The 26494-nt window shown below is 35.4% G+C and overlaps 1 protein-coding gene across 2 annotated transcripts in view; it reads left to right on the top strand.

Annotated features, from left to right (window-relative positions):
• LOC150098824 (uncharacterized) overlaps positions 1-26494 on the top strand; it is a 174602-nt gene that overhangs the window by 39691 nt on the left and 108417 nt on the right. The window lies entirely within an intron of this gene.

Raw genomic sequence — 26494 nt, 5'->3', positions numbered from 1 at the left:
CTCGCGGAATTCGAACCTGCAACCTGTCTACTGATTGACAAGTGAAGTTAGGTAAATAATGTCGCGCCATTCTTATTTATTAAATTGTAATTAGTTTGTTTCCGAGTTTAATTTTACTCTTTGTGTTTGTTCATCTTGCGCTACCGAATGAATGTTCGAGTCATTTGGTGAATGATAATGATGATACAATATGTATTGTTTTTCACTTCTGCCCAAGTTACGTAAATGTTATTTTATCAATTTCTTCAAGGTAGAAGCTATAGTTCATCAATGCGCATCGGCATGAAAGGAAAAGCCTGGAAAGAAAGAAAAAAAACATACTGACATTTTTAAGAGTTGGAGGTTGTAGTTGTTGAGAAAACACTTCATGAAATTTTTCCAAGAACAGAGGTAGATGGAATAAAAGAGGGAAAGGAAAAGCAAGCAGTGTGTCTGCAAGTTGGACAGAAAAGGGATTTTGAGCAGCTGCTGCTTGCGTTTTAACAAGCATGATGGATGTTAGTTCAGTGAAGAATAGCAATGTAAAATTACTATATAAAAAGTAATACGAAAAACTTAATTACTGTATTTGCTGATGATTCTGGGATAATTTTTAGCTTTCAGGATAATTACTTAATCGATTATAGCAAGCTTCGTTTGTAAAAGACTTTCTTTAACTATTGCGATCTCTTTCACATACACAGAACTTTTTCTCCCTATATGCTCTATTCGTATTTTTGTTGTTAATCTATATACTTTCGTAATATTTTATCTATTCCTTTTCCTCTTCATTTTTACTTTTTTTTCCCTAAACATCTTGTCTTAACATCTTTATATTGTGTTTTATGTGAATCTTACTTCAATCTCTTTTTTACCCTTGACTGTTTCGTTACTCTTTGGCCTTCATTCACTGGGTACACGATATTCTCGACCTCGCTGTATTGTGGGGCGAAAATTTGAAAATTTTCGAAATAATTATTCATAAAATAATTTTCAAAATAAAGTAATTCAAAAATTATTTTAAAATAATTTTTGAAATTTTGCCTCAGTGTTGCACTACCAGATGGACTACGTGTTACACTATCCAGGTATTTGCTTACGCTTGGACTCGCCGAACTTTATATAGTTTCTTATTCGGCTATGAAACAATATGGGATGTAAATATCCCTTAATTAATTTCACGTCACCGAATTGAAGCCTTTGGCTCTTCATATAATTAATAAGTATTTGTTTTAAATAAAGGAATCATCGCTAATGCTCTTTAGGCAGCTCTGAGCTCTGGAACCATTGCGTGTTACCCACGTGTTACAGTGGGTAACACGCAATGGTATTTAGACTTTCATATCCGCCTCCCAAGTGATCGATAAGAGATCAAAAGAAGATTTAGAAAATGGAAATAACATTCACACTCTTCTCGATTTACGTTTCCAATTTGGCGTTCGTAGGTACTCTATTCTCTTGTAAATACACGATAGAAGTGAAAGCGACGTACAGTGTGTATCCAATGATAAAAGTATATAATGGATCTAGTGATAAGACAGGAAAAAAAGACAGAAATTGCCAATTAGCAGCTTAAGATGTTGTTCGGAAGATGAAAGAAAAGTTTCTAGAAAGCCGAAGAACGGTGAGGTTCACTTTATCGCTTTAGTAACGACAAGGTAAAAGGAGTTATTACTGAAGGCGAATGTCTAAACCTCCAATAGTTGCAACCTGAAAATTGCAAACCTGGTGGTAAATTCAAGTTTGAAACACCAACAATGTTGTCAACAATTTGCATTAATTGAAGATGGCGCTGCAAGTATCTCGCAATGCTGTGTAAGCTACAATAGACATTCAATCGAATACAAATTTATTATCCGTTTATTCAACGCCAACGTTGCTAACTGCGCATGTGCGACAATGTTGCAAGAAAGTTCTGTTCTGCATATCGATCAATGGTGTGTACTCTATTCAGGTGCGATGAGATTCTCGGTCTCTATCTCTATTAATACGCTATGTATTTATCTAAACTAATCTTAAAGTTTAAATAAATAGAAGTGAACACTAACAAAAAAAAAGCATAAGACTGAGAGTTTGGAATTTATTTTTTTTCGAAATGTGATAAACATCAGATAATGGTTACGTATTTTGAAATGGTTATCACTTGGCTTGATACTAGTGTTAATGCAATCTTTGTTTACTTTCCACTTATCCATTCTGATAGTATACCAAATACATTCCAATTCGAACGAACTGATATCTTTGTTTCAACATAATAAGTAAAACTCGCAGAAGTGAAACTAGTGACGGAAACGAGGAAATCAATTTCGTTGTTTAGAATTATCAAGAGGCGCCTAAAATCATGGGACAAGGCATGACCATCAATTGCTTGCTTTCTCAATGATGCTCTGTAGTTCATCTATTATTTACATAACATGACTTCAAGTGTAATTTTGTTTCTATTTTTTTTTTCTTATGTCGTCTTTGCTATCTTCCTTATCTGAAAATGCTAACCCCTTGACTTTACCTTTCCTTTATATTGCGGAGGAAAAATCCACCTTTTCAGGACAAAGAAAAGTGCTTCGCCCACAGTCTCAGACCAATAAACATAGCTTAGAACGAAAAGATCTAGAAAACTCTTCGCATCCTTGTTAGGATGCAGTCATTTCCAAGCAAAATGTATTAAATTATTTTGTTTTACTTTCTTCATTAGTTTCATGAAAGTAACTTATTGATGAGCCTCCCTAGCTCAGTCGGTTTCAACGTGTATAATCCAAACTTGTATATGTTAAAACAAACCTTGCACAGGGCTAAGGAAAAGTGTCTCCAAACACGAGATAATAATGTAGCACAAAACAATATGGAGGCGGTAATATACTACCAAATCATATCTGAATGTAACTATATATAGAATCAAATATGATTTTTGAAATAGCAATATAAATGTTAACATAAGTTCAGAATATAGAACTAAATCAGTACGTAATTTATAATACACTGAAGGAAAAAATTCTCAGATGATGTAAAAGGACTTTAGGAAGAAGTAGACACTAAGCAGATTATCACGTTTAAAAAAAAAAAAAGGAAAAATAGATTGTAGATGATATACATGTTTATTGATATGCTGTTGTGAATGAACGTTTAGATCAGTGGTCGCCAAAGGGGTCGATATGACATTGTTAGGGGGTCGATTTGGGCTCAGGGGTTGACAGAAAAATATAAAGACATCATTGTATGGGTAATATTTAATTCGGTTAACTTGGATTACCTCCATGACAAAAGACATGGAGGTAATGACAACGCAATTAAGAGTAAATCGTGGGATCCGTACCTCCATCTTACAGGTCCATGAATAGGACCTGTAAGTGGAGCAAGGTCATGAAAATAGTTACTGAGGCCAATCAAGTAGGCCAAAATGACGTATTTACCAATAAACGGATGTTGGTGGTTCCTGCCGGCCGGCGCAGTGGGAGCGAGATTACAACACATGCGTGGTTCTTATTTACTGATAGAAGTATTCGATCCTAGTCTCATTTTTGCGCATCGACATACAAGTGAGCGTTAATGTTCTAAAATTCATCAACATACATATTATAATTCAATCGTTATTCATTCATGAACTAAAACTTCTCTATGTTGAAGAGTTGAGCAGCGCTGGTAGTAATACCAGTGATATTAATACCAGTAGTTTATTAATATCACTAGTAATACCAGTGATATTACTAGTGATAGTAATAGTAGTAGTAATATAATGATATATACTATATTATACATACAATAAACACTAACTATAAAATAAACAATCTAAAAACTCATATAAGCGTCTTTTTTTGCTTGTCCCATTTATAATTAGGTAATAGTAAAATATAGGGGGTCGATAAAAAGTCAAGAAACTCTTGAAGGGGTCGACGGGAAAATAACTGATAACCCCTGGTTTAGATAGAAGAATTCGATTTAGCCTAAACAAAACCACACTTTCAAAAACAATCATAATAATTTTCTGACTAAAGAAAGGTAGATGTCCAAATGTCCAAAGTGATATACGCTAAAAATTCCCACAACTCTCTCTACGAGACTGAAGGTATATTAATGCACAGACTCGTGAAGAGAAAAAAAAAAAGGAACCAACGACGTGATGATTAGTTTGTACAAACAACAACAACAAAACTACGATAGATAATCCAAGATAAAAAGTCCTCACTGGATCATTTTTGACAAGAACATGTATCTGATTATTTTAGTTAAGGGTCAAGATTATTGTAACTAACGTCAAAGTAGCCCAAACGATGAGTAAAGTACATTATTTTTAGTGACAAATATTCTTTGGGGGGGAGGATAATCGATGTTTTGGGGGCTTTGACAATTATGATCACTTGTCAACTTTCCAGTCTTAATTTTCAAGATGTCCAAAGTGATATACGCTGAAAATTCCCACAACTCTCTCTACGAGACTGAAGGTATATTAATGCACAGACTCGTGAAGAGAAAAAAAAAAAAAAAAAAAAAAAAGGAACCAACGACGTGATGATTAGTTTGTACAAACAACAACAAAACTACGATAGATAATCCAAGATAAAAAGTCCTCACTGGATCATTTTTGACAACAACGGATGTTCGCGCTGCACAATAAAACCTACACAAGCGCGCGCGCGCGCGCACACACACACACACACTGACCTTGTTCAGCTCATGTTGCGTGCTTTAGTGAAAACCCAGTGTTCCTACATCGAGTCACAGAGTGAGCACTTCCGCCTACTTTTCCTCTTCGATGATGTCTTTAATTCTTTTTCCTCCTACTCTGACAAACGCATTCCTTTTGACACGTTAATAACTTAGCTCCGAGAAGGCCAGTGACATTTACACGACTAGAATGTCATACTAATAGCAAAATTCCCATTCAGCACATTATCAGCAATCGGCGCAATATTGTTTCCAATGACACGTTTCGGAAATCAATAGCGCAGGCTGTTACTGTGTATGGAATTAATAAACTGTGATATTAACATCGCATAATATGCAATTGAAATTCGGAAAAATGGAAGTATTCAGTGATTTTCTTTCTTTCAAAATGCTCAAGTCATTTTCGTTAGTAATGAAACCACAACAGATGGCGTTTTTGCGATAGGCTTCCATTTTCTATTATTCACAATATTTTTGTGAAGGCATAGTAAAAATTACAACACTTTGACATTTTAAACTTATTTCGATTTCTCCGCTGATCTGTAGTGTATCATTCAAAGCTTCTCTGACTGATTTATTTATTTATTCGTATGGAGTTTCCTCCCTTTTATCCCCCGTCCGTATTGGGGCGAGTTGAGCCCCCTCATGGGGGGGGTTAAGTATTTGTGGCTGTAGATCCGTGTGTGTTCACGGGGCCGGTTGGCCTGCTTGCGGGATGAAAAACGGCAGATAAACTGGTGGAAAAAACCCTACTGCCCGCGCCCAAGACCGGCTAACTTGGCTATGGCTGAGGAAGATCCTCAAATTCCTCATGTCTTCGACGAGAATCGAACCTGGGACACTCCTTCCCCAGTCATATAGTTGCGAAGCGTATAGCCACTAGGCTAACCGCGCGGACAGCTTATCTGATAATAACCAGCAACAGTCCAACATATTACTCTTTGCTGTTTTTCCATAGTGTTGGAGAATCAATCCTTTTACCCTGTTCATCTTTTATCGGAAGAGTCTAAATGGGGAAAAAATATGGGAAGTGTATGGTCACAATGTTCAAGAATATGTTGTAATCAGTTTCTTTGTAAGCTTCAAGCAGTTGATTAACTTGTATCGTGCTTGCATCAGGGACTTGTGCTACAAAAGTCCCAATTACCGCTTTGAAAGCATACGATATAGCCATCTCACTGAATTCGCAACATCAGCTTGCTGCTTCTAATCAGGTCTCTTGTCTGCGTATCAGTAAAAACTGATCAGGTGCAGCAAACGATGGTCATTTCTGTTTTTTGCCATTACAAGGATTTGATTATCATCAAGTCGAGTTTAATGCGAAGCAAATCTTTTCCAGATCAATCCAATGATATGTAGTTTTTTCTTCTTCAGAAATCTTAGAATATGTTTAGTTTATAGATGTGTAATGATTTTCAGTCTCTAGTGTCCTATTAAGAAAGAAGTCCTTCGTATATACAAGATTTAGGACGACTAATGAACTTCAGATCTCCACAGATAGGAAGGCAGAAGGAATTTATATGTGCATAAGACAGACTTAAGCATCGTTAAAGTTATTATCCATTTATATTAAAACAGTTCTCTTTGACTTATACCAATCATCAAAAACCATTATTTACAAGCTCTTTCAATTCAGCTCAAGACAAATGAGATGTTGATCCAAATTATTATACTGTATCATTAATTAGTTAATTCTATGAGATTACCAACCGCCTCCCAAAGTCCTGGAAATCTAAGAATGGAATCACTACGATGTTATTTGTACGAAAAGTGGATGAGACATTTTAAATTTAAAAAGAAAGCCTGTTCGATATCTAAAGAATCGCAAAACAGTGCAACGAAATAGTGACAATCTAAGACAATTGCGTTTGGACTAATAGATTGCTATTTTATTGCACTGTCTAAGACAATGGACTTTTAGACAGATGTCTTAGTAACTGATAATTACTAAGACAGATGTCTTAGTAATTACAGCACGACATTTCTCTACGGTATGTGGATTAAATGTCTAAACAGAGAAAACTCTTTAAACTTTAAAAAAATGCTGACATGGCAATTTCGGCAATCAAATAATCACTCTATTGGAAAGACTCCCCAGAGTAAAACAACACTCTTGCATAATATACTTTGCTCTTTGTTAGTGAAACATATGGATCGCAATTTGATATCTCAAGTGTCTGCGTGTTTATTTATAGCATTTTAACCACGCTCAAGCCAATTAAAATACCTCCGTGAAAGCGGTGTTTACTCGGGGGTGAAGGCATTCGACTCACTAATTTGTGTCGCGTTTAATTAGGATGTTTACAAACTTTTGCATATTTACTGACGGGACGCCAAATCTCATCAAATAAGGCAGAATTTGTGGTAGTTTCTGCTGCTGTACTGAACTAGCCTAGTCGAGTAGCGAAATTTAGAAATAAGCAACCAATCATTCGAGACAGTTTTATGTAAATAGCTTAGCTGTAAGGGTGTCCACGAAATGCACTTAATAAGCATCTGAGAGAACGAATCTTTCTCAACAGAATTTCAACTGTTGATGACGTCTTGAAAGCTGAGCACTGTGGTTCTGCAATGCTCATTTCGACCTATATACGAAAATTAAGCTTGCTCGAAACGAGTGTGACGCACCTTGTTTTCCAATGCACAAATGTGTCGGATCCAGTTCGATTATTGAACGAGTCAATTTCTCGACGATTATCCCCCCCCCCCCATACTGACAACATGATAATCACCGTTTTCTTCATTTTCATTCGTGGGCTTATTTGGTTAATTAAGTTCGTTACTTGTACTGAAATATTGAAAATTTTAATCTTTACTCAAATAAGCTTTGACAAATTGAAATACGTAGCATTTAAAATATAACGTGTAAAAAGTAAAATATTGTATTTTATATTTCACACATGTTTATACATATTTATTGGCTGAATGTATGTATTCTCCAAAGCTTCTCTATAAGAAATAATTTAAGGGCAACTTTTAAGTGTTTTCAGAGGTTAAAAAAAATCTTTATTTTCTTGTTGGTTGCGTCAAGGACTGTAGGCTATCACTGTGTATCCTGTAATCAATGATCAATCATTCCATGAATGACCGATCATTGATTACAGGATACACAGTGATGATATTTTTAAAATCTACTAAAACAGTCGAGGCAAATAAAACCAAAAGGATAACGAGGTCCAGTTTAAGTAAAAATATAATTACTCTAAAATTAGCTTTTTTTTTTGCTGTTGCTGACTTTATAAAAGATAGAAACAATAATTAAATGTCATGGTTCATTGTGAGCATTATTTCATTTACTATCATTTTCTAGATGACGTAAGAGAACAGAATTCACGTTAAGGCTCATTTAAACAGCAATACAAACTAATTAGATGAATTAATAAATATTGTTCATGGAAATAAATAATGCCCATGATCTTTCCTGGTGTATAGTAAATGTTTCATTTAGCGGACAATGGTATTTAGATTGGCTTTAAAAACACTGCTGGCAAGTACTAAAAAGGCATGATCGACGACTGTTGGAAATTATACAACCAAACACACACGCGCGCTAGGATATTCGTTAGCTCTATGCAGCAGTATCAATACCAGTGTTCTTGTATAGTTCTATTCCTGTTGTATACTATTTCTCTGCAATTTTTTAACATCTGTCTGATGAGAAGTAATCTTTGTTATCAATGCTTTTTTTTTAGAACAAACATGGGAACATAATCAACCAAGGTAACATTCACGTTGTCTCCCCACCACACAACACACGTACACATTTTTTTTTAGATATTCCAGGCTTAAAATTCTAACCCAATGAATTCACAGAACTTTTTTTATATTACAGCTGATAGGTCTTTGTGACCACACACTTCCATGAAAAACTTATGAATTGCACCAAAGTTATTAATACATAGCCAATAGTGCATTGAGTGAGTCCGGAAACTCTAGAAAACAAGCCACATCCAATAAGCAGGTAAGTGGTCTCCTTCAGGCCGATAGAAATTCATCTATCACTAAACCATGAGCTGTCTGCTCTTCAAAACTTGATTTTAAGAACAGGTGAATACAAAACTTGTCACATGTACTATAATAATATCCTGTACACCTCCTGAGAGTACATATCTGGTATTTTCCCGAAAACTTGTCATAAAAATATACATCACTTATTGAATATTTGACTAACCAGAGAATGTGAACACAAAGTATATATATTAGCAGTATTGAGGTCCATAATGGATTCGTTTCAGTTGCCATGTTCTCGCTGTCATTGATGAATCTGAATAAGGTTATTTAATTATCGATAGCCGAGTTATGTGAATACATTTATTATTTACATTTGTACATTTATTATACAAATTCATACCTCTCAAATTATATGTTTAAGTTGCCTCTTTCTTAGAATTTGGATAATAACATATCTAAAAGAAAACAATAAAAAAATTCAAGCTGAAAAAAATCTTGGGTAAACAAACAGACGAATAAAAACCTCGACTCGAAGAACCTGCTGGTTGGGCAATGCAGTATCCATGGAAAGTATTGTGATCAAAGGCATCGTCATAATAGTATTTGTTCCCATTACTGGGGTAAAAAGAACTCTTCTTAAAGTATATTAGTTCCGAAAATTGCCTTTTTGCCTCAAAGGTAGTTAAAAAAAGACGGCGAAAAACGGAGAAGGTTGAGAAAGAAGTTTACTTCAATTCCTTCTCGACCGAATGAGCTCTGGGCTGAAATGCATTGTCTGTGTGTGCAGCAGGTATATTCCATTTGTCAGACACAGGCACGCGTTTCCTTTGGTGGTGAAGAATCCGATTGTGGTATTTCCACAGAGGCGTTTCCTTTGATAGAGGTGGAGGAGGAGGGGTGGGGATGGTAGCAGAATTCAGAACTTATCCATTGTAATAGTGCCACTGAGAAATTTCCCATACTTCGTGTGTGTGTGTGGGAGGGGAGTGCATTACGCATGCTCACATGCTGCTGTTTTTATTATTGTTATTATTTAGTTTATTTAATGGCGGGAGGAGTGGTAGACACAAAGAAGTGAATTTCGTGAGGGATATTTATGTCGGAAAACTTTCTACTGTTACAGCCCCTAAAACGTTATGTTCGTTTTCATTACTTCGATTGTTTGTCTTCGGTACCTGACATTTACTTCGATCGATTTAGGCAATAAGAGACAGACCAACGGCAATCTATTACCTCGCTGAAACTATAGTACAGCGAAATTTTCTAACCGCCGATATACTGAAACACACACAGAAACCTGTTGGCTTTCAAAGTATATTGAAAAACTTACATAAAGCTTACATTGTAGGTTTCTAAATCAATATCTTGCTACATTTTCTAATAGTTTTCAACAATACATCAGATCTTGTTAATTTAATTGCTTAAAACCAATGAAAGGCAAATGCTCACAATTTGTTGAAGTACTTCAATATATATTTGGCAATATATCCATACGGGGGTACGCTACCATCGATCCTTCTCCAATCAAAAAGAAAAAAAAATCATTCAATAATGTCCTTTACGACACAGACTAATTTTATAAACTCGCAAATGGACGATCGACTTTTCGTTGTAATAAAATATCCCATTAGTCGTAGATATTTGATATGTTTACATTTCAGCAAAAGAGTTAGCCAATGAAAAAACTCGTTCTACGTCGTCTCTTTTAGCAAATATTTTATTTTTCCGAGAATACTTGGAAAGAAAATACTCATATTTAAAGGGTAAAAAGGCCTTTGGAAGAGTAAAATTTCACCGACCTTCAAATATGTTCGACTTTTTTTCTTTTTAAATGAGGACTTGGCATTTTATGCATTTAAAAATGCGTAAGTCCCTCTTGTCCATGAGTACCCAAGTTATTACGGTGCACAATTTATTACTTTATTTTTTTAAATAATGACAAGATCATTCCACACTTGGACAAGTTCAATAAAATCAGATGTTTAGGAGCTCTATTAAAAGTTATAACAGTTTCAATCAAAACCATCTGTAGTAGCAAAATTAATCCAAACCAAGTTATGTTACATGAGTCCAAAAGGGTCGATTTTTACTAAAGCCGCCATACACTTCAGCACAGTCCTTGGATTTTTTTCCAGAGTATCATCAAGCGACAGAGGCCACTGAATAAAGTAAATTTGATACAAGATAGTTCTATTTTCTTGTGAAAAGGAAATATCGGCAATCGAAAATTTAAATCTGAACAATTCCAAGCAGTGTATTATATATGCTGCTTGGAAAGCTGCGTATATAATACAACAGACACCACAGTGTGAGGAACAAACAGTCATAGCACCCACCTCAATAGATGTAGAACCTCCTTTCGCTGCGATGACTGCAACAATCCTAAGGGGCATACTTTCCACAAGCGTAGGGTAGCGATCAATTGGAATTTTGGGCCATTCTTCCTGTAGGCATGTAATGCAGTCTTGGACTATTGTGGGGTGGACATCCCCATCCCTTAACCTCACCAGACGCTTCACTTCATCCCGCGGATGTTCAATAGGGTTGAGGTCAGGGCTCTGTGGAGGCCAATCAAGTGTGGTGGCATTCGTGTCCACAAACCCCGCAGTTACAACAGCAGCCTTATGACACGGTGTATTGTCTTGCTGAAAAAGATAATAGTCAGCTCCGCAGAAACGCCACAAAGTAGGAAGCATTGCATTGTCCAGAAACCTCTCGGAGTTCAATGTTCGTGGCACCACAAACACAGGTCCGAGGCCAAACCAGGAAAAACAGGACCATATTATCACACTGTCACTTCCGATTTTCATAGTTGAGGTTACGCACTCTGGTAATAGACGTTCAGACACCGCCACACCCATCCATCCACTCGGCAGGAGTGGAATTCGTTGTTTCATAACAGAGTTTTGCAAGCTTCCAAGTCCCACTGTATACGACGCAGCATGCTAGTTCGGGTAATGTGGGTTTTGCATATTGCGGTTCTACCATGGAAAGCTATGTAGTGAGCATCGGTTGTGAACGTTTCTTCAGATTCGTGTATCAGTGGAACTTCGCATTCAAGTGTCGGCAGACGAATGGTAGTTTTTGCATATTTTTCGTAGCACATTATAGAAAAACATCCCAGTAAAACAAATCGTGTAGCAGAGAGCGAAATCAACCATGCAGGAGTTACTTTTCTAAGGTGACTCACACCTATGAAATGGAGTAAACCTATATTACCGTGGAGAGGCTAAGAGATTTTCATTTTTCATTTTGTATTTTTTTACGATAATCCGGAACTCTGCTGTACATCAAACACGAGACTTTTTCAAGCCACTTTAAGTCTCCTATTAGTAAGACGGTGAATATGATTCACTTATTAATCATAAGTGAATGATATTCACATACGATTCACAAATCATATGTGAATGACTTAAGGTGATCTTACACCAAAAGTCATTCAAACGTCCATTCACGGCGAGATTCGACATCCGTAGCTTGTTTGTTGGAGTGCGACAAATAGGTTGCGGTACGTTAATCAGTCGGCCAACCTGGCCGGCTGCTGCTGTTCCCACTAAGATGTTAAGCGCAGAACTATCTTAAGTCATTTTAACTGTATCCTCCAGCATTGCACGTCTTATTGATCAACTTTTCTCACCAATTACAACCTTCCACAATCTGACAAGTTGGCTAATTTCTCGGGGAATCACAATATAATATTGTACTATTCGGAGAATTAATAGCTGGAGAAATAAAGAAATATCGGAAAAATTAAACAAAAACAATATGAAGTCATTTCATACGATGCCTTTATTAAAAATTCTAAAAATAAAAGGCTATTTTTAGGTCATATAATTTTTTAAAAATTTGAAAAAGAATGAAAACTGATTAAGTATAATTTCTGGGAAATTCCCATGCTACTCCTCTAAAACACTATTAATATAATTAACGGCTATTTTAGCCTGTTTTTGTTTAGGAGTGTCCCTTATATTTAATACATTGGCTAACATAACTCAAAAGGGGTATATATATATATATATATATATATAATTTAGGACATTACGGGCGAGTGTAGAAGGCAATTATGGCAGAATACAAAATGTTGAAAAATTATGTACATACCTTGATTTTGGTTTAAAGATGCCTTCTAAATCCAAGCTCTTGTGGAGGGGGGGGGAGAGGGAAAGAACATGGGGATGTACTTGGGACACGGGAAATAAATAATAAATAAAAAATAAATAAATAATCCCCATGTTCTTTCCCTCTCTTCCCCCCCCCTCCACAACAGCTTGGATTTAGAAGGCATCTTTAAACCAAAATCAAGGTATGTACATAATTTTTCAACATTTTGTATTCTGCCATAATTGCCTTCTACACTCGCCCGTAATGTCCTAAATTATATATATATATATATATATATATATATATATACCCCTTTTGAGTTATGTTAGCCAATGTATTAAATATAAGGGACACTCCTAAACAAAAACAGGCTAAAATATAGCCGTTAATTATATTAATGAAAATTGATATTATAAAAGCAACGATCCGATTGATTTCTCCAGTCTTTGTTTCCTCTGATTTTTTTTTCGAGGTTCTCCATAATTAAAACTTATTCATAGCATCTAGCGATGCACTTGACCCGTCATGAACTATTTCGACAAATCTGATAATAGTTCATGACGAGTCAAGTCTTTTTATTTTTTTTTAAATTTTTTCTTTTATTTTCTAAACGGCATTCATAATTACCCTTCAGTTTTAAACTGAATTTTAAAACTTAAAACTTTAAAGTTATAATAACTCTGAAACCAGAATTACTCAATAATTCATTTTAAAATCCGGTAGTCACAATAATAAACTACTACTGGAACTGTATACTCAATGACATTTACTTCACGCAGTGGAGTATTGGGTGTGCCTGTAGACACAAAGTCAGTTCTAGACAACTTAAAACATATTGAACTGTCGAGCCAGAAATGAGGTCGGTGACTGGAATAGCAACAAGTCCTCACGGGGTATCAGTGAAATCGAAAGTTAATAGTGATGGAACCAGATTTTTCTATGACTTAAATATTCGTCATGCTTAAGAGCTCATAAGTACTTCTGTGACAGCCCAAAAGGAACTGTGGAGATCAAGGAGAAAGAACTATGTACCTCAACTTTTCAACATACTCCAAATAGGAGAAATTCTATTAAACTGAAGTAAGCATGATAATTCCAATGCATAAAAACGCGACGGGGAGAACTGTATTACTTAACCAGTAAGTCTCAACCCTGTTTATAAAATATTCATGCCAGTGCTCCAGAACAGAATGGAAGATACACGAATAACTAATAGGAGAACTAGCAGGAAGACTACTCAATAATCGACCAAATCTTCATCATGCAGTATACTGATGAAATTCTATGACTCAAACAATCTACTTGTGAATTATTATCAGCAAGAAGATCGACGAATCCTAACTCGAACAAATAGATACCATCAAAGGCTGTGGACGAGAACAAAGTTAAGGACACTTTTAGAAGTAAACGTTTGTGATTCTCTTGTGTTGTTAGTGACAAGTAACTTATTCGCAACAATTTCGTACATATGATGAAAATAGATTTTAAAAAAAAATATTTTATCATATCAAACCTATCCTAACTTCCTATGGTAAGCTAGCACTTTTCAGAGCGTCACACATAACAGAACCTAAGGCTTGCATTATATATTGCGTTGAAAATGAAATAAAACTGACTTGTATATTTTAAATATTTGAGAAGCTTGTAAATGTCGACCAGGATAGCAAACATTGATGTATATATATATTAATGTTTGCTATCTATACTTCCGCAAAAGTTGCCATTCTTTTTTTTTTTTTTGCTAATGTGAATTTGATTTCGGGAGTTTGACATGGGAACGTGACCGCTTATTTTTTTGTTCTTGCTCCGTTTTCTATATTTCTCATGCAATATCTGTTTATCGAAGCTCGAACATCACTCAGTAATAGCATTTGGCACTTGATTATATTTGCAGCTCGTGATGTACTCATTAGAGAGGACGCACGCCTACTCTCTCATCACTGGAGGGGGTTCTCGAAGTTTGTTGCTGTGGCAACCTTATTTCAACTTCCTGTCACTTGCTTAATGGAACGAAGTGTGATCTTTCTTTAGAGAGTGTTTACAATAATCTTTCTCTACCGAGGTCATCTTACTAAGGGCAAACTAACAATCACGTTCTTGTGTTTTCTTTCCGTCCACTGGTTCGCTGTAAAATAAAATCTAATTCCTTTACAGAAATCTAATTATTTTCGCACAGAAAATAAAGCGTGTATATATATATATATATAATATATATATATATATATATATATATATAACGAAACGTTAAGAAATCACGAAAAATGGACTTTATATAAGATCAACTATTACTCGAAGAATACTTGGTTAATAAACAAAAGCTGCCGACAGACGCCTTAGATAAACATTGATTTAAAAATAATGTTTCTATGAGTATTATACTTTCATTTTTCAAAAAAAAAAAAAAAAAAAAGAAAAAAGAAAATATCGACAGGCTAAATTAGATCTGTTTGCTCTAGGCCTAGATCATTCGATCGATAGATTTACATCATGATGTCTTCACATTTGTTTATTCGTCGACTAGTCTAAATTATGTGATAAATTTGGTTTAAATTCGATATATGAAACACTAAGATACAGGCTACACCCTCTGTCCAAAAAGAAACCGAACTTTTCGAAAATAGAAGAAACTAATGGCGCCACCTGTTGTATCTTTTTGTTGTCGAAAGCGGCAACCTTCATTAGTGTTGTGTCAACTCTTTATGACATTTAGTTCATTAGAAGCCGAGTTATAGTGCCAAGAGTGACAGTGTGTTTTGACGAACGGTCGGAAAATGAGTTTCAAACAGAGAGCTGCGATTGACTTTTGTGTTAAACTTGGTAACAGTTTTACCGAAAGGCATTAATGCTTCAAAACGCATACGGTGGTGAATGCTTATCTCGTACTGAAGTTTACGAGTGGTTTAAGCGATTTCAAAGTGGTCGTGAGACGCTTGAGGACGACGAAAAGCCGGGCCGTCCAAAAACTGGACGAAGTTAACATCCAAAAAGTCCGTGATTTCATCAAAGAAAACCCGAAATCGTCCGTGAAATTGATTGAAGATGAATTGGAGATTCCCAATTAAATTGTGCACAACATTTTGACCGAGAGTTTGGGCCTTCGTAAATTGAATTCGCTATTTTTTTGGAGTCGCGATTTGCACCATCTCATCGTTCGAACATTGTGAGAGAGTTTTTGAGCAAAAACCAAGTTTGTGTGTTGGATCGCTTGCCGTATTCACCTGATTTATCACCCTGTGACTTCTTTCTCTTCCCCCGACTTCATTTGTCGATGAAAGGAAAGCGATACATCATTGAAAACGTTCAAACGGCAGTAACTCAACAGTATCCCAAAAACCGATAAAAAAAAAAAAAAAAAACTCATTTAACGAATTAATTGACCATGCCAAACTCTGTATCGAAGATTCATTGATTGAAATAAATGATTTGAATAATTATAATTGGCATGTGTTTTATTTTCTATCAAAAGTTCGGTTTATTTTTGGACAGAGGATGTATATGTCATTTTTCCGTATGCCTATATGATCGGATCTTAAATGTTTAGAAAGAGGGAATAGGGGAGTTAAAATTGAAGAATCAATAGTTCTCATCAGCTTATTCATGACAATTTCTGCAGATTTATTGTACGAAAAACAGCAAGGAAATCTTAAATTTCGAAATTATACATAGCAATAGTACAACCATATTATTGTTTTTCCTTCAAAATGTTGCAGATTAATTTATAATGCATGGGTGATGAATACAGGAACTAACTTGGACTGGGCTTCTCAGGAACCTTGTTGTAAATGCTCAACATACCTCAATGAGTTATTATTCGTAATAGTCTGCACTTGTGCATATATGCATCTTTTTAGACGTTATTTACTAAACGTATCTAATACTATTTATGATTACGAACACGTAGCTATAGCTATCTGCCATGTCCTCGTGTGCTTTCGTCTACGCACACCAGCTGCAAATCACACAATTATTTCAGCGACGAAGTTAGTGACCAGCCACTAACCGATTTTCACAAAGTTAGGACCAGAGGGTGGTCGATCTACTTCTCCCGAAAAATACACAGATCTTTATAATTATAAAAATCTTTTAAAAATCTAAATATATTAGATATTTGTAATTTCAGTAAGCTTATTATTTGTAATTTAACTTTCTGAATTTAATGTTACTATTACAATGAAAATGCGCAGCTGAAACAAGTTTTTGAACTAGTAAGAGACTACCTTTTACTAATTCAAGAATTAAGTTAACATGAGCTTATTTGAAAGTCCTTTTTATGTCAAGTAAATAATAAAATAATTAGGCCGGGTACACAGATATCTGTGAATGGCTCATAATAATAATAATAATAAAAAAAAACGCATACATACTTCCAACAGGGAACTAGTCAACGTGGACTAATATTTAAATATTATGCCAATAAAGATTGTTATTTGTGAAATCAGGGATTTAACCAAACAAATAATTCTTTAGTCTAAAATATGTTTCATTCATAGTGAGTGACATTTTGGTGCAAATATAGCGAGAGCTCTGGATTTAAAAAGAAAGCCTGAAGTTCAATAAAACTTGAAAGGCTCATAAAAGCTCAAACTTTGTATTTCATTTATGAATTGCACTTTGTCATTTTTTTATAGTTTTTGTTGAGATTTATATAATTATTTTATTTGAGTAAAACTGTTACTATTTAATTTTGTGCCACTTCAATGATATAAAATAAAAGTAGAATCGTTTTATATAATTAACAGTGAAGTTTATTTGAGACCACACTTCCCGAACTAAATTTTACTGGTCAGCAAAGCCGATAATAGTCTATCAGCTTTCGTAACAAATGATTAACACACACATGATGTTCGACAAAACGTAAAACAACGCTGAATATACTAAGGAAGAACGCAGCAGGTGTTGCGTGCTATTCAGTAGCAAAGGTGTTTTAAGAGCTCTGATGTGTCGGAAATTCTTTTGCAGAAGATATGGAGTATATTGTAGAAACGGTATATATACGTAATTATATATTTCCTGGACTCGTATTTTGAAAAGGGTGAAACTTTTCTCGCGAAATCGTTAATGATGACAAGCGATTTCGATATTAGCATCATGCTGGGGGGGGAAGAAGAAAGATTTATAGGAAAAGGAACTGGTGCTGAACTGTTAAAATGATCGTAGAAGAACTAAATATCCAAGAGACTGTGAAATTTAATTTTAACTGTAATTTGGTATGCACAGAATTTGGTATTTCAGTATCCATCGGAAACTGAAAAGAAACTGGCGAAGAAAAATTTCCTGATCGTTTGCAAGAATGACGCTTGCTCAGCAGAATAACGAGGTTAACAGTGATGTTTCAACGCTATCCACAGGATAAAAACTTGCAGCGCAAAAAACTCCAAGAACACCAAGACCTAAAAAAAATACCCAACTAAAGGTAAAAAAAAGAAAAGATAATACTACTGTTTCCTCGGTGGAAAAAGGGACCGCACAGATGAATTTTGTTCCGTTTAGCCGGTAGGTCAAAACTGCTATCCTGAGACATAACGGGGATCGATACTATTTGGTTTGAAAGATCAGAACTGCTGCAGACAAAAAGATAGTATAATTGTTTGAGATGGATGTGACATGTGTTTGATGTCACATCCGGTTTACGTATGTACCAAAGGATTCAACGGTTACTTTTACGGTTTCTTTGAATAAGTGGAATTACATTACTCGTAACCATGGAACGTGTTCATGAATATTTACAAGTTTATTATTATCCTTATTTTAATGAAGAGTGAAAATATTTCGTTTTTTATGGAATATTATGTTGCCAAACTTGGAATACACCATGTTCGAAAACGAAAAATATAAAACAACCAGCTTTACGGGTCTCATGGACATTAGACAAATGGTTATGCTCAAGCCTCCGTGGCTCGGTCAGCAACGATGATGAAAAGACCTCTTTGTTTGAAAGATCTAGGTTAGAATCCGCCAATGACATGAAGAATCTTTATAAAGGATTATCAATGAAAGAAAGTTATCGATCTCATTAGAGGTGGTACAGTTTTGCGCTCATAGTAAAGAGCACGGCTTCCTCCAAAATCGACAGTAAAATCACGAAATTCTTCCTGTTTTGTGATCGTTTAAAAACCAGAACGAGGTCATGAAATCCTATAGAAGGAGCACGGAGCTATAAATTTGCTGTTCGGCTTCATGGAGAACGTGAAGCATGCAGTAAGTTCCGTATTTTTGAACGCATATTTTCTAATTGCATATTACTTCTAAATTCCTACTAATTGCATATTACTTCTAAATTCCTACCCATATCTTCTTGGAAAATAATATTTTACTAATTGCACGTTTACTAGTTACAGTTACTTTTAAATGCTTACCCTTATGCCCTTTTTAAAAAAAAATATCGAAATAATTGCACGATTTCTACTTGTATTTATCTCTTCACATTTTCCATGATCACAATTTCAACCTCCGCGCTGTGCAATTTCTACAGCCGTGGTTAACTATTTACCAAGTTTTTCATCCATCAAAAATATGCAGACCGGCCAGAACACACACTCACAATTAACAGAAACATAATACATTGTAGTCGCATTTTATACGAAGTTGAAATAGTGTGATATTTAAAAAAAAAATAATAAATAAGTAAATAAATACAGTCAACTTTATGCAAAATTTATAACGATGCAAATCCCGAAGAATTTGGCAAGAAACCCTTTATGCATTTCAAAAGTGGTGGCCTATGTTTATCCTCTTATCACATGGGGGCGCCACATAACTACGCTGTTAACGTGCATTGAAAATTTTGTAGGGATTTTTGCTTTGCTTCTTTTAACATTCACTGGTATTATATAATTTATCATGTTTTTTTTTTTAATCTCCTTAATACGGTTATCAAAGCGTTCATTAAGTGACGAAGTTGGTAATGAAAAACATAACGAAAATCAATAACTTTGGAAGAGAAGTCAGATGTAATAAGACTATTGAGAAAGGCTTCGCCATGATACGTCGCTCATTTAGGAGAGAACACTCTGACAAACATTAGAAATAATGCTGGGGAGGGGGGGGGGGAATCGGCATTTCAGCAGATAAAGCTTTAAATTCTCAAATGTCTTCGTTATAATTTAACGTCAATAACAGGAAAAGTCAAAAATGATATAATGAGGTAATAAAAATGAAGACAACGTTAGTCAATAGAATTATCATGTTTAAAATCAAAAATACGTTACAATGGTTGTAAATTTAAGCACTCCGAGAACGCCCCCCTCCAAGGACTTGGCATAAAATGCGACGATACTGTGCACTGTTTCATATAGCCTTAGTTGCTTCGACCGCAATCCCAAAACAACAAACGCTGGAAGATGCTGTGACAGCATAGCAATGTAAAAAGAATCGATTCAAGTGTGACAGCTATTTCGCTATTTCGAAAATGACAGAGTTGATTTCTTTCTTTCTTTTTTTAATTTATATTTTATTAGGGAAGTCCCGTGACTTTATTGTGTATACATATTTTCACAATAATCCATTTTCATGTATAAAGAAATGACTCATTGTGAAGCAACACATTTTAGTTTGAGAATAATCATAAAAGTTGTATAAATATTCTGAAAGATGTCCAAAAATGGCATAAATCTAAGAATCTTGTGTATTTTTCTTATATTTTATTACTAAAATTTAATACTGGAGTATACATTTAGTATACGTTTTTAAATCTAAGGATTGACGAGGAATTTTACTTATACTAACCCCCTCTCTGTATTCCCTCCTGCCTCCAATATCCGCATGATATTAACAAAAAAAATTGCTACGTTAAAACAAACTACTAAAACGGCTAGCATCATGTGAGGAAATATGCGCAATTCGAAGCCTTCATTTCACGCTACTGCAATTTCCCGTTTGAGTATAATTTCGAACACTAGGTGCGCTCCGGTGTTATTAAGTTTGAGGTAAAGACCTCGGCAAGTTAAGTGTGTCGCAAAGACTCGACAGTTACGGTGATGAACATCGTGAAGCTGAGATCGGTACGCAGCAAAGTAAAAGGCAAATGAGAAGCTGCACTGATAAGCCGTGGACAAATTGGAGAAGCAGCTGCAAAATGTATGTGCGTGTGAGATGAGAGAGAGAGATGTGCAAGGATAAAACGAATGCTACGTATTCTAGCTTGGCAAAGTGCCAAGCTAGAATCAGGGCTGAAATAGTATTGGTTACTACCGAACACTGCAGGAATAGCTTTGAGCAGTATGAATGTGGTGCTAAAGGGGTGGGGGGAGGATAGGCTTGACATCTACGTGGCATCTTTTTAAGAGACACGCATACTTACGTGCGAGTGTGCGCGCGCGTGCGTGCAAGGTGAAAGGAGATGGGCTTTGAAATATGAAGCTGTTTTTCTCATCTGTATGGTGATCATACGTTATCTGTCATTTTCGGCTATCAGAAGACAGTTATGAGGAAGGCGTTAACTGAAGCAAGCTATAAATCACCTGAACTTAGTACTACAGCTAACATCGAAGAGAGAGAAGAGGAGGTCGTCTGTTCTCCATTATCTTTCCGCCTCATGAAACGTATTGATCAAAGAGATTCTTATGAGAGATCCGGAAGATCGTCTACTAGGAATCGTGTATACGCGTAGCGACATATTGCATCAGCGACACGATACATTGTAGGTTTACTTGCGAACGCTCTTCCGATTCGAAGAGTAACTGTTTTTGTATCGCTAGAGTAGAACTGTTCAAATCAGTTGCCGAAAGTTAAAAGCAATGAGTTAGTCGTAAATAAATCATTTGCCTATTCAACCACGCGAAATTTTCTAAATCTGCATTAGTTTGCTGATCGACTTGAAATAAGGATAACGAATATGTAATTCTATGTGCATTAATATGCACATAGAATTACATATTAATATGTGCATAATAATCTAAATAAAAAATCGTAAGCAGTTGTAATCTAAACCAACTAATTATCCGTCAATATTCGTGTATTGCTTTGCGCCTCTACATTACGCAAATGATAATAATCGAAACTGGAAACAAGCTATTCGCAGCCACTAACACAGTCTTTCCTACATTCATTATTTTGACAAAGTAGAGCTTGATTGAGTTGTTAACAATAACTACCTAGCAATTAAAACCCATCAGGTGTCAGTATATTATGTCAATCAGTTTACTCGAGACTAGGTAACTCAGTCTTAGTTGAAGAGGTCTGGGGAAAAAACACCTCGCTTCCTTCTGCTAACATGCAAAAATTGGTATAATTTGCGAGAGAAAATAATAAAATGAATTAAATGCTCTGGAATTCAATAAATGACAGCTTATGGCAACTGGCACCTTCTTGCGTTCTACCTAACATACACTTGAAATCATTTAAAACAGTAATTTCTAGAGATTTGTTTTTTCTAAACGGACCACTTAGGACTATGTAGTGGTATTCAAGATTTCAAGTCACGTCTTCGCAAGTCAAGTCGCAATTTACCTCGCATGTGATTCAGATAAAAGTAGCACTTCAAGAAGAGCTTGGAGGAAATCGTGAATTCTTGTGTGTTCGCTTCTATTCTATTCTATCCTTCATGAGAATAGAATAGAATAGAAGCGAACACACAAGAATCCTTCTCATGAAGGATAGAACGAAGCTGTTACTCATTTTTTTTCTTCCTAAAAAAATGGTTACAGCCAAAACACTATTAACAAAATTCTCTACAAGACCTCAATAAAAAACAAAGATAAACCAGACTACAATAAAACTATAACCATTCTTTACATTAAAGGGACATCAGATAAAATAAATAGAATACTACAGAAATACAGCTACAAAGCCACCTTTAAACCTCCTGCAAAATTAAAAGGCTTACTCAACTCATCCAAAGACCCACTCTCTCTCTCTCTCTCTCTCCGCTGGCCCACCCTGGTGTACCGTACTTATTGCACCTGTAATATACCATATATAGAGGAAACAGGACGCGCAATTCCTATCAGACAAAAAGAACATAAACGACACATCAAATATAATAACTATGGTGAAGATGGCCTTTCTGATCATGCCCTGAACACTTTACATAGAATTGACTGGAAAAGCAGCAGTTGTTTACATCACACCAAAACATGGTATGAACGTAAATTTAAGGAAGCCTGTGAGATTCTTATCAACCACCCTAATTTGAACAATAATGATGGTCTGAAAATCCCAAGCATATGGAAGGCGCATATTCTACTCACGGAACTTTTCTCCCTAAGAGTTAACTATAAACAGGACTGTAGATAATCCAGAATCTTAATCTAATATAACAATTGTCATGTTAAACTAGGACATTATTGTTACTGTAAGAAAACTATCTATATGAAAGCATATTTCTCTTATGTTATCTTAAATAGAATTTAGCTTTGATGTAGTTTCTAAATAATTAATTAATTTTATGTTTTGATTATTATATTTTCACTTAGAGGTCATGCCAGTAGAATGACCGTTTATCAAATCAATGTCTCTTTAGCATACTGTGTGAAATGTAACTCAGCTTGTCCTTGTATATACTTCAGATGATGACCTTCATATGAAGGTCGAAACGTCGGTAAATTAAAATAGTATTTATAGCACGGTTGTAAAGTCCATAATTTCTAAAATGAATGCTGATCACCGTGTAACACTAAAAGAAAGGAAGATGTTAGCCCCTCTTAGCAGAGATACGATTTTCTTCCCATGCTAATTTTTTTTTGAATGAAGCAAAGTATTATAATCAAAAATAAGCACTGCATCATCACATTGATTTCCTGACATATCTGTTTTGAAAGCTATGTTCACATAAGTATATTGCCACAGAGTAAAATAGATATATATTTTAAATTTAAGTTCATGGGTATAATAAATATCAAGTCGGCAATTACCGAATTATATTCTATTTAATACATTATAATAAGATGAAAGAAAATATATACCAAAGAAGCAGACGTTCACGAAAAGGATAAAATAACTTAGCCATTTTTGTTCCGGCATTCGATACAATCATGCAGCAAGTCAGGCACACAAAATTATGAAGTTACACATCTTGTTCTATTTTTATCCCAAAAGAAAGAGGCAAAAGTCATCAAAGCAGGCTGGTTTATCATTTATTTACTCGACAGAGCTTCTGGTGCTTGCTATCTAGTTTGGGCGAACATCCCAAGAAAGTACAATAAGACAAATGAGCATGGGAGTCGATCTTACTTGATGTACAAAGTTCTATTTTTGGTTTAAGGGCAGGGTAATAACATAATTACTCCTTACAAAAAATAGTGCAAATATTTAGATATTCACATACCCAATGACTATATAAATACGTGCGATTTATTGATAAAGTAACAACTGTAATTTCCAATTACTGACGGACAAAAAAGATTTTCAGAAAAATCTTAAATATTCCTTTTTATATCAGATTTAAGCTAATAAAGTTGAGAAATAATTACTTCGCACGGTTATTTAAATAAGCACAGTGAAATAGAGGAAACAGCTACAGAAAATAGCCAAATATTACCGCAAGACCATTCTTTGGCATATTATTTTGCTTGTTATCACGTAGTGAAAGTAACAAACAGAAGCAAATATAAATATTAAAAATCAAATTTATGCAAATTATGTAATTTATAATAATTAGAAACAAAGATACAAACAACTGATATTTTACAAACCTAAACAGGATTTTAATTATTTGTAAACTCACACCAACGAGATTTACAAAATCTGAGCATTTTACTGGGTGCTCGCACGATCAGGGTTAAAACTGGCAAAATACAATCCTAAGTTCCACTGACATCATGCAGTTAATTGGACGAGGACATGCAAAAAAATAACTTGAAGTGCATAACAGTTGAGGACAAACGAAGAATAACAGTTGTGTTTGGTGGGACTTGAAATGAATTATCTGTATGAGCATTGGTCTGGGTTTCCTTTAATTGGGAACCGGATGATTTCGGTTGGTTGTCGTCTGAAACCCTAGCTAGTCGGCCATAATTCCAGCCAACTAACTGTTCCCTTCTACTAACTCCTTCCCCATCCCCTTTTATATTCTGATTTCCATTTCTTTATCCTTAGCCATGCATTCAATCATTTTCCACAAACTACTACTCACTTCCAGGTAAATAAGTTGGAAAATTTACCAAACAGGCAACAGAAGCACTCTACGATGTAAGCTTTATTAAATAAAAGTAACAAATTGAGCAGCATGCACACAACACCACTTGTATTCATTACACGTTAATATCTGAATATGAAATCGATTTTGAGCAGTGGTAGCTCATTAAGCACAATGGCTATCATCCATTGAATACTCCGCTTCTATGTTCCAATTAGCGTTGTCTCTCAGACACACAATAAATATTAATTTATGCGTATACCTTCTTGGAAATTAGAAACACAGTGTATTTAAAGCGGGCTCTAGCAGTTTCAATAGCTTTCGGCATATACCTGCAATGAAAATTAAAGTGCCATGCTTCAGGAGTTAAATGTTATGAAAACAGCTTTTTTTCCATGAGTAATATAAAATATTTTCCGCTGGAGTTTTTTAATTCCCTTCCCTTGACATAATGATTCGTCGTCTATGAGTATCCAATCCAATTCCTTGAAGTAATGTTTCCCTGACGAGGTACATCTTGCCCTCGAAAGGCTGTAAACTTATTGCAAATTTAGTACTGTAGATGGGCTAAACGTTAGAAAATTCAAGAGCATTGAAATAAACCAAACATTAACTTTTTCAAGGCCCACTTCAGGTCCTTAAGTATGGCTTACACCGACGACTATAGTTCCCTCTAGAGATTTCTCATAAATCTTCATACCATTGTGGGATTTAAATCCGGAGAGGGAGAGAGAACGCTATCTACCCCTCCAACAAAGCCGTAACAGCGTCAACATATTTGCTGACGCTTTTATCATCTCTCATCTGAAATCTATGATCTGCCATCGCATGCAGTCTGGAAGTGCAGCAAGCATCTTACCAGTGATGCACGATGCGCATATTTCGTTCTTTTCGTATTGGCAACGCAACACATGTGGCTACAAGCAGAACCTACTGCTGCCACGATAACATTACGTTCGTTCAAGACGGGTTGAGTCCTCTGATTAGGAATTTCAGGCAATTTAATGCGGCCGACAACATCACGTCGCATCGCATCCATCTTAATCGACAAATGCAGCTATTTTATGACGAAGAGATAACACGTAAAAGAAAATCTCTTGAAAAAGGATGCGAGAGAAGTGTGGAGATTTTAGTAAATTCAAAGGAGACGCAAGACGAAAATGAGATTAAACATCACCATGCGAACACTAAGTTTATTGGGATGTACCCAATATTGTCAAGTTTAACTCTTGCGATATGTTCATGAGATGTTTTTATTTCGTAAAAAAAAAAAGTCGATGGATAAATGCAACTTATTTTATACGTGTGGGTGCATTTATAAACTACATTTCTTCATGAAGTTACCAACTCTCTAAAGAAATCAGTGATTCTAAGTCATCAGGGATTTCCCTTTAACTTATCATTAGATTACCCAATTAATTACACCAGATGGTACTCCAGTCTTAGCAATATGACTACCCTTTTCATTTTCCATGTACTGTAAAGTAGGCTAAGGTCAGATCATTGTTCATGAGTGAACGTATGTATGCATACATACACCTGTAAACGCATGGCATCTTGAGAAAATCTATCTGCTTCGTCCGGACGTTTTTTGGCTTATTAACATATATATTGGATGAGTTTGAGGGCGGCAAGCATGGTTACTCCCACGTGGCTTGACGGATCGCCAACTTAATTTTCACTGTTGAATGACTGCTGCTGCATAATCAATGTAGGTCCTAGAAAACTTTC

This window comes from Typopeltis vanoorti, chromosome 15 (genome assembly GCF_054136105.1).
Source record: "Typopeltis vanoorti isolate ZY-2024b chromosome 15, IOZ_Tvanoo_1.0, whole genome shotgun sequence".
Lineage (NCBI taxonomy): Eukaryota > Metazoa > Arthropoda > Arachnida > Uropygi > Thelyphonidae > Typopeltis > Typopeltis vanoorti.
The sequence above is the reverse complement of the archived record's forward strand: the minus strand, read 5'-3'. Positions and strand labels throughout refer to the sequence as shown.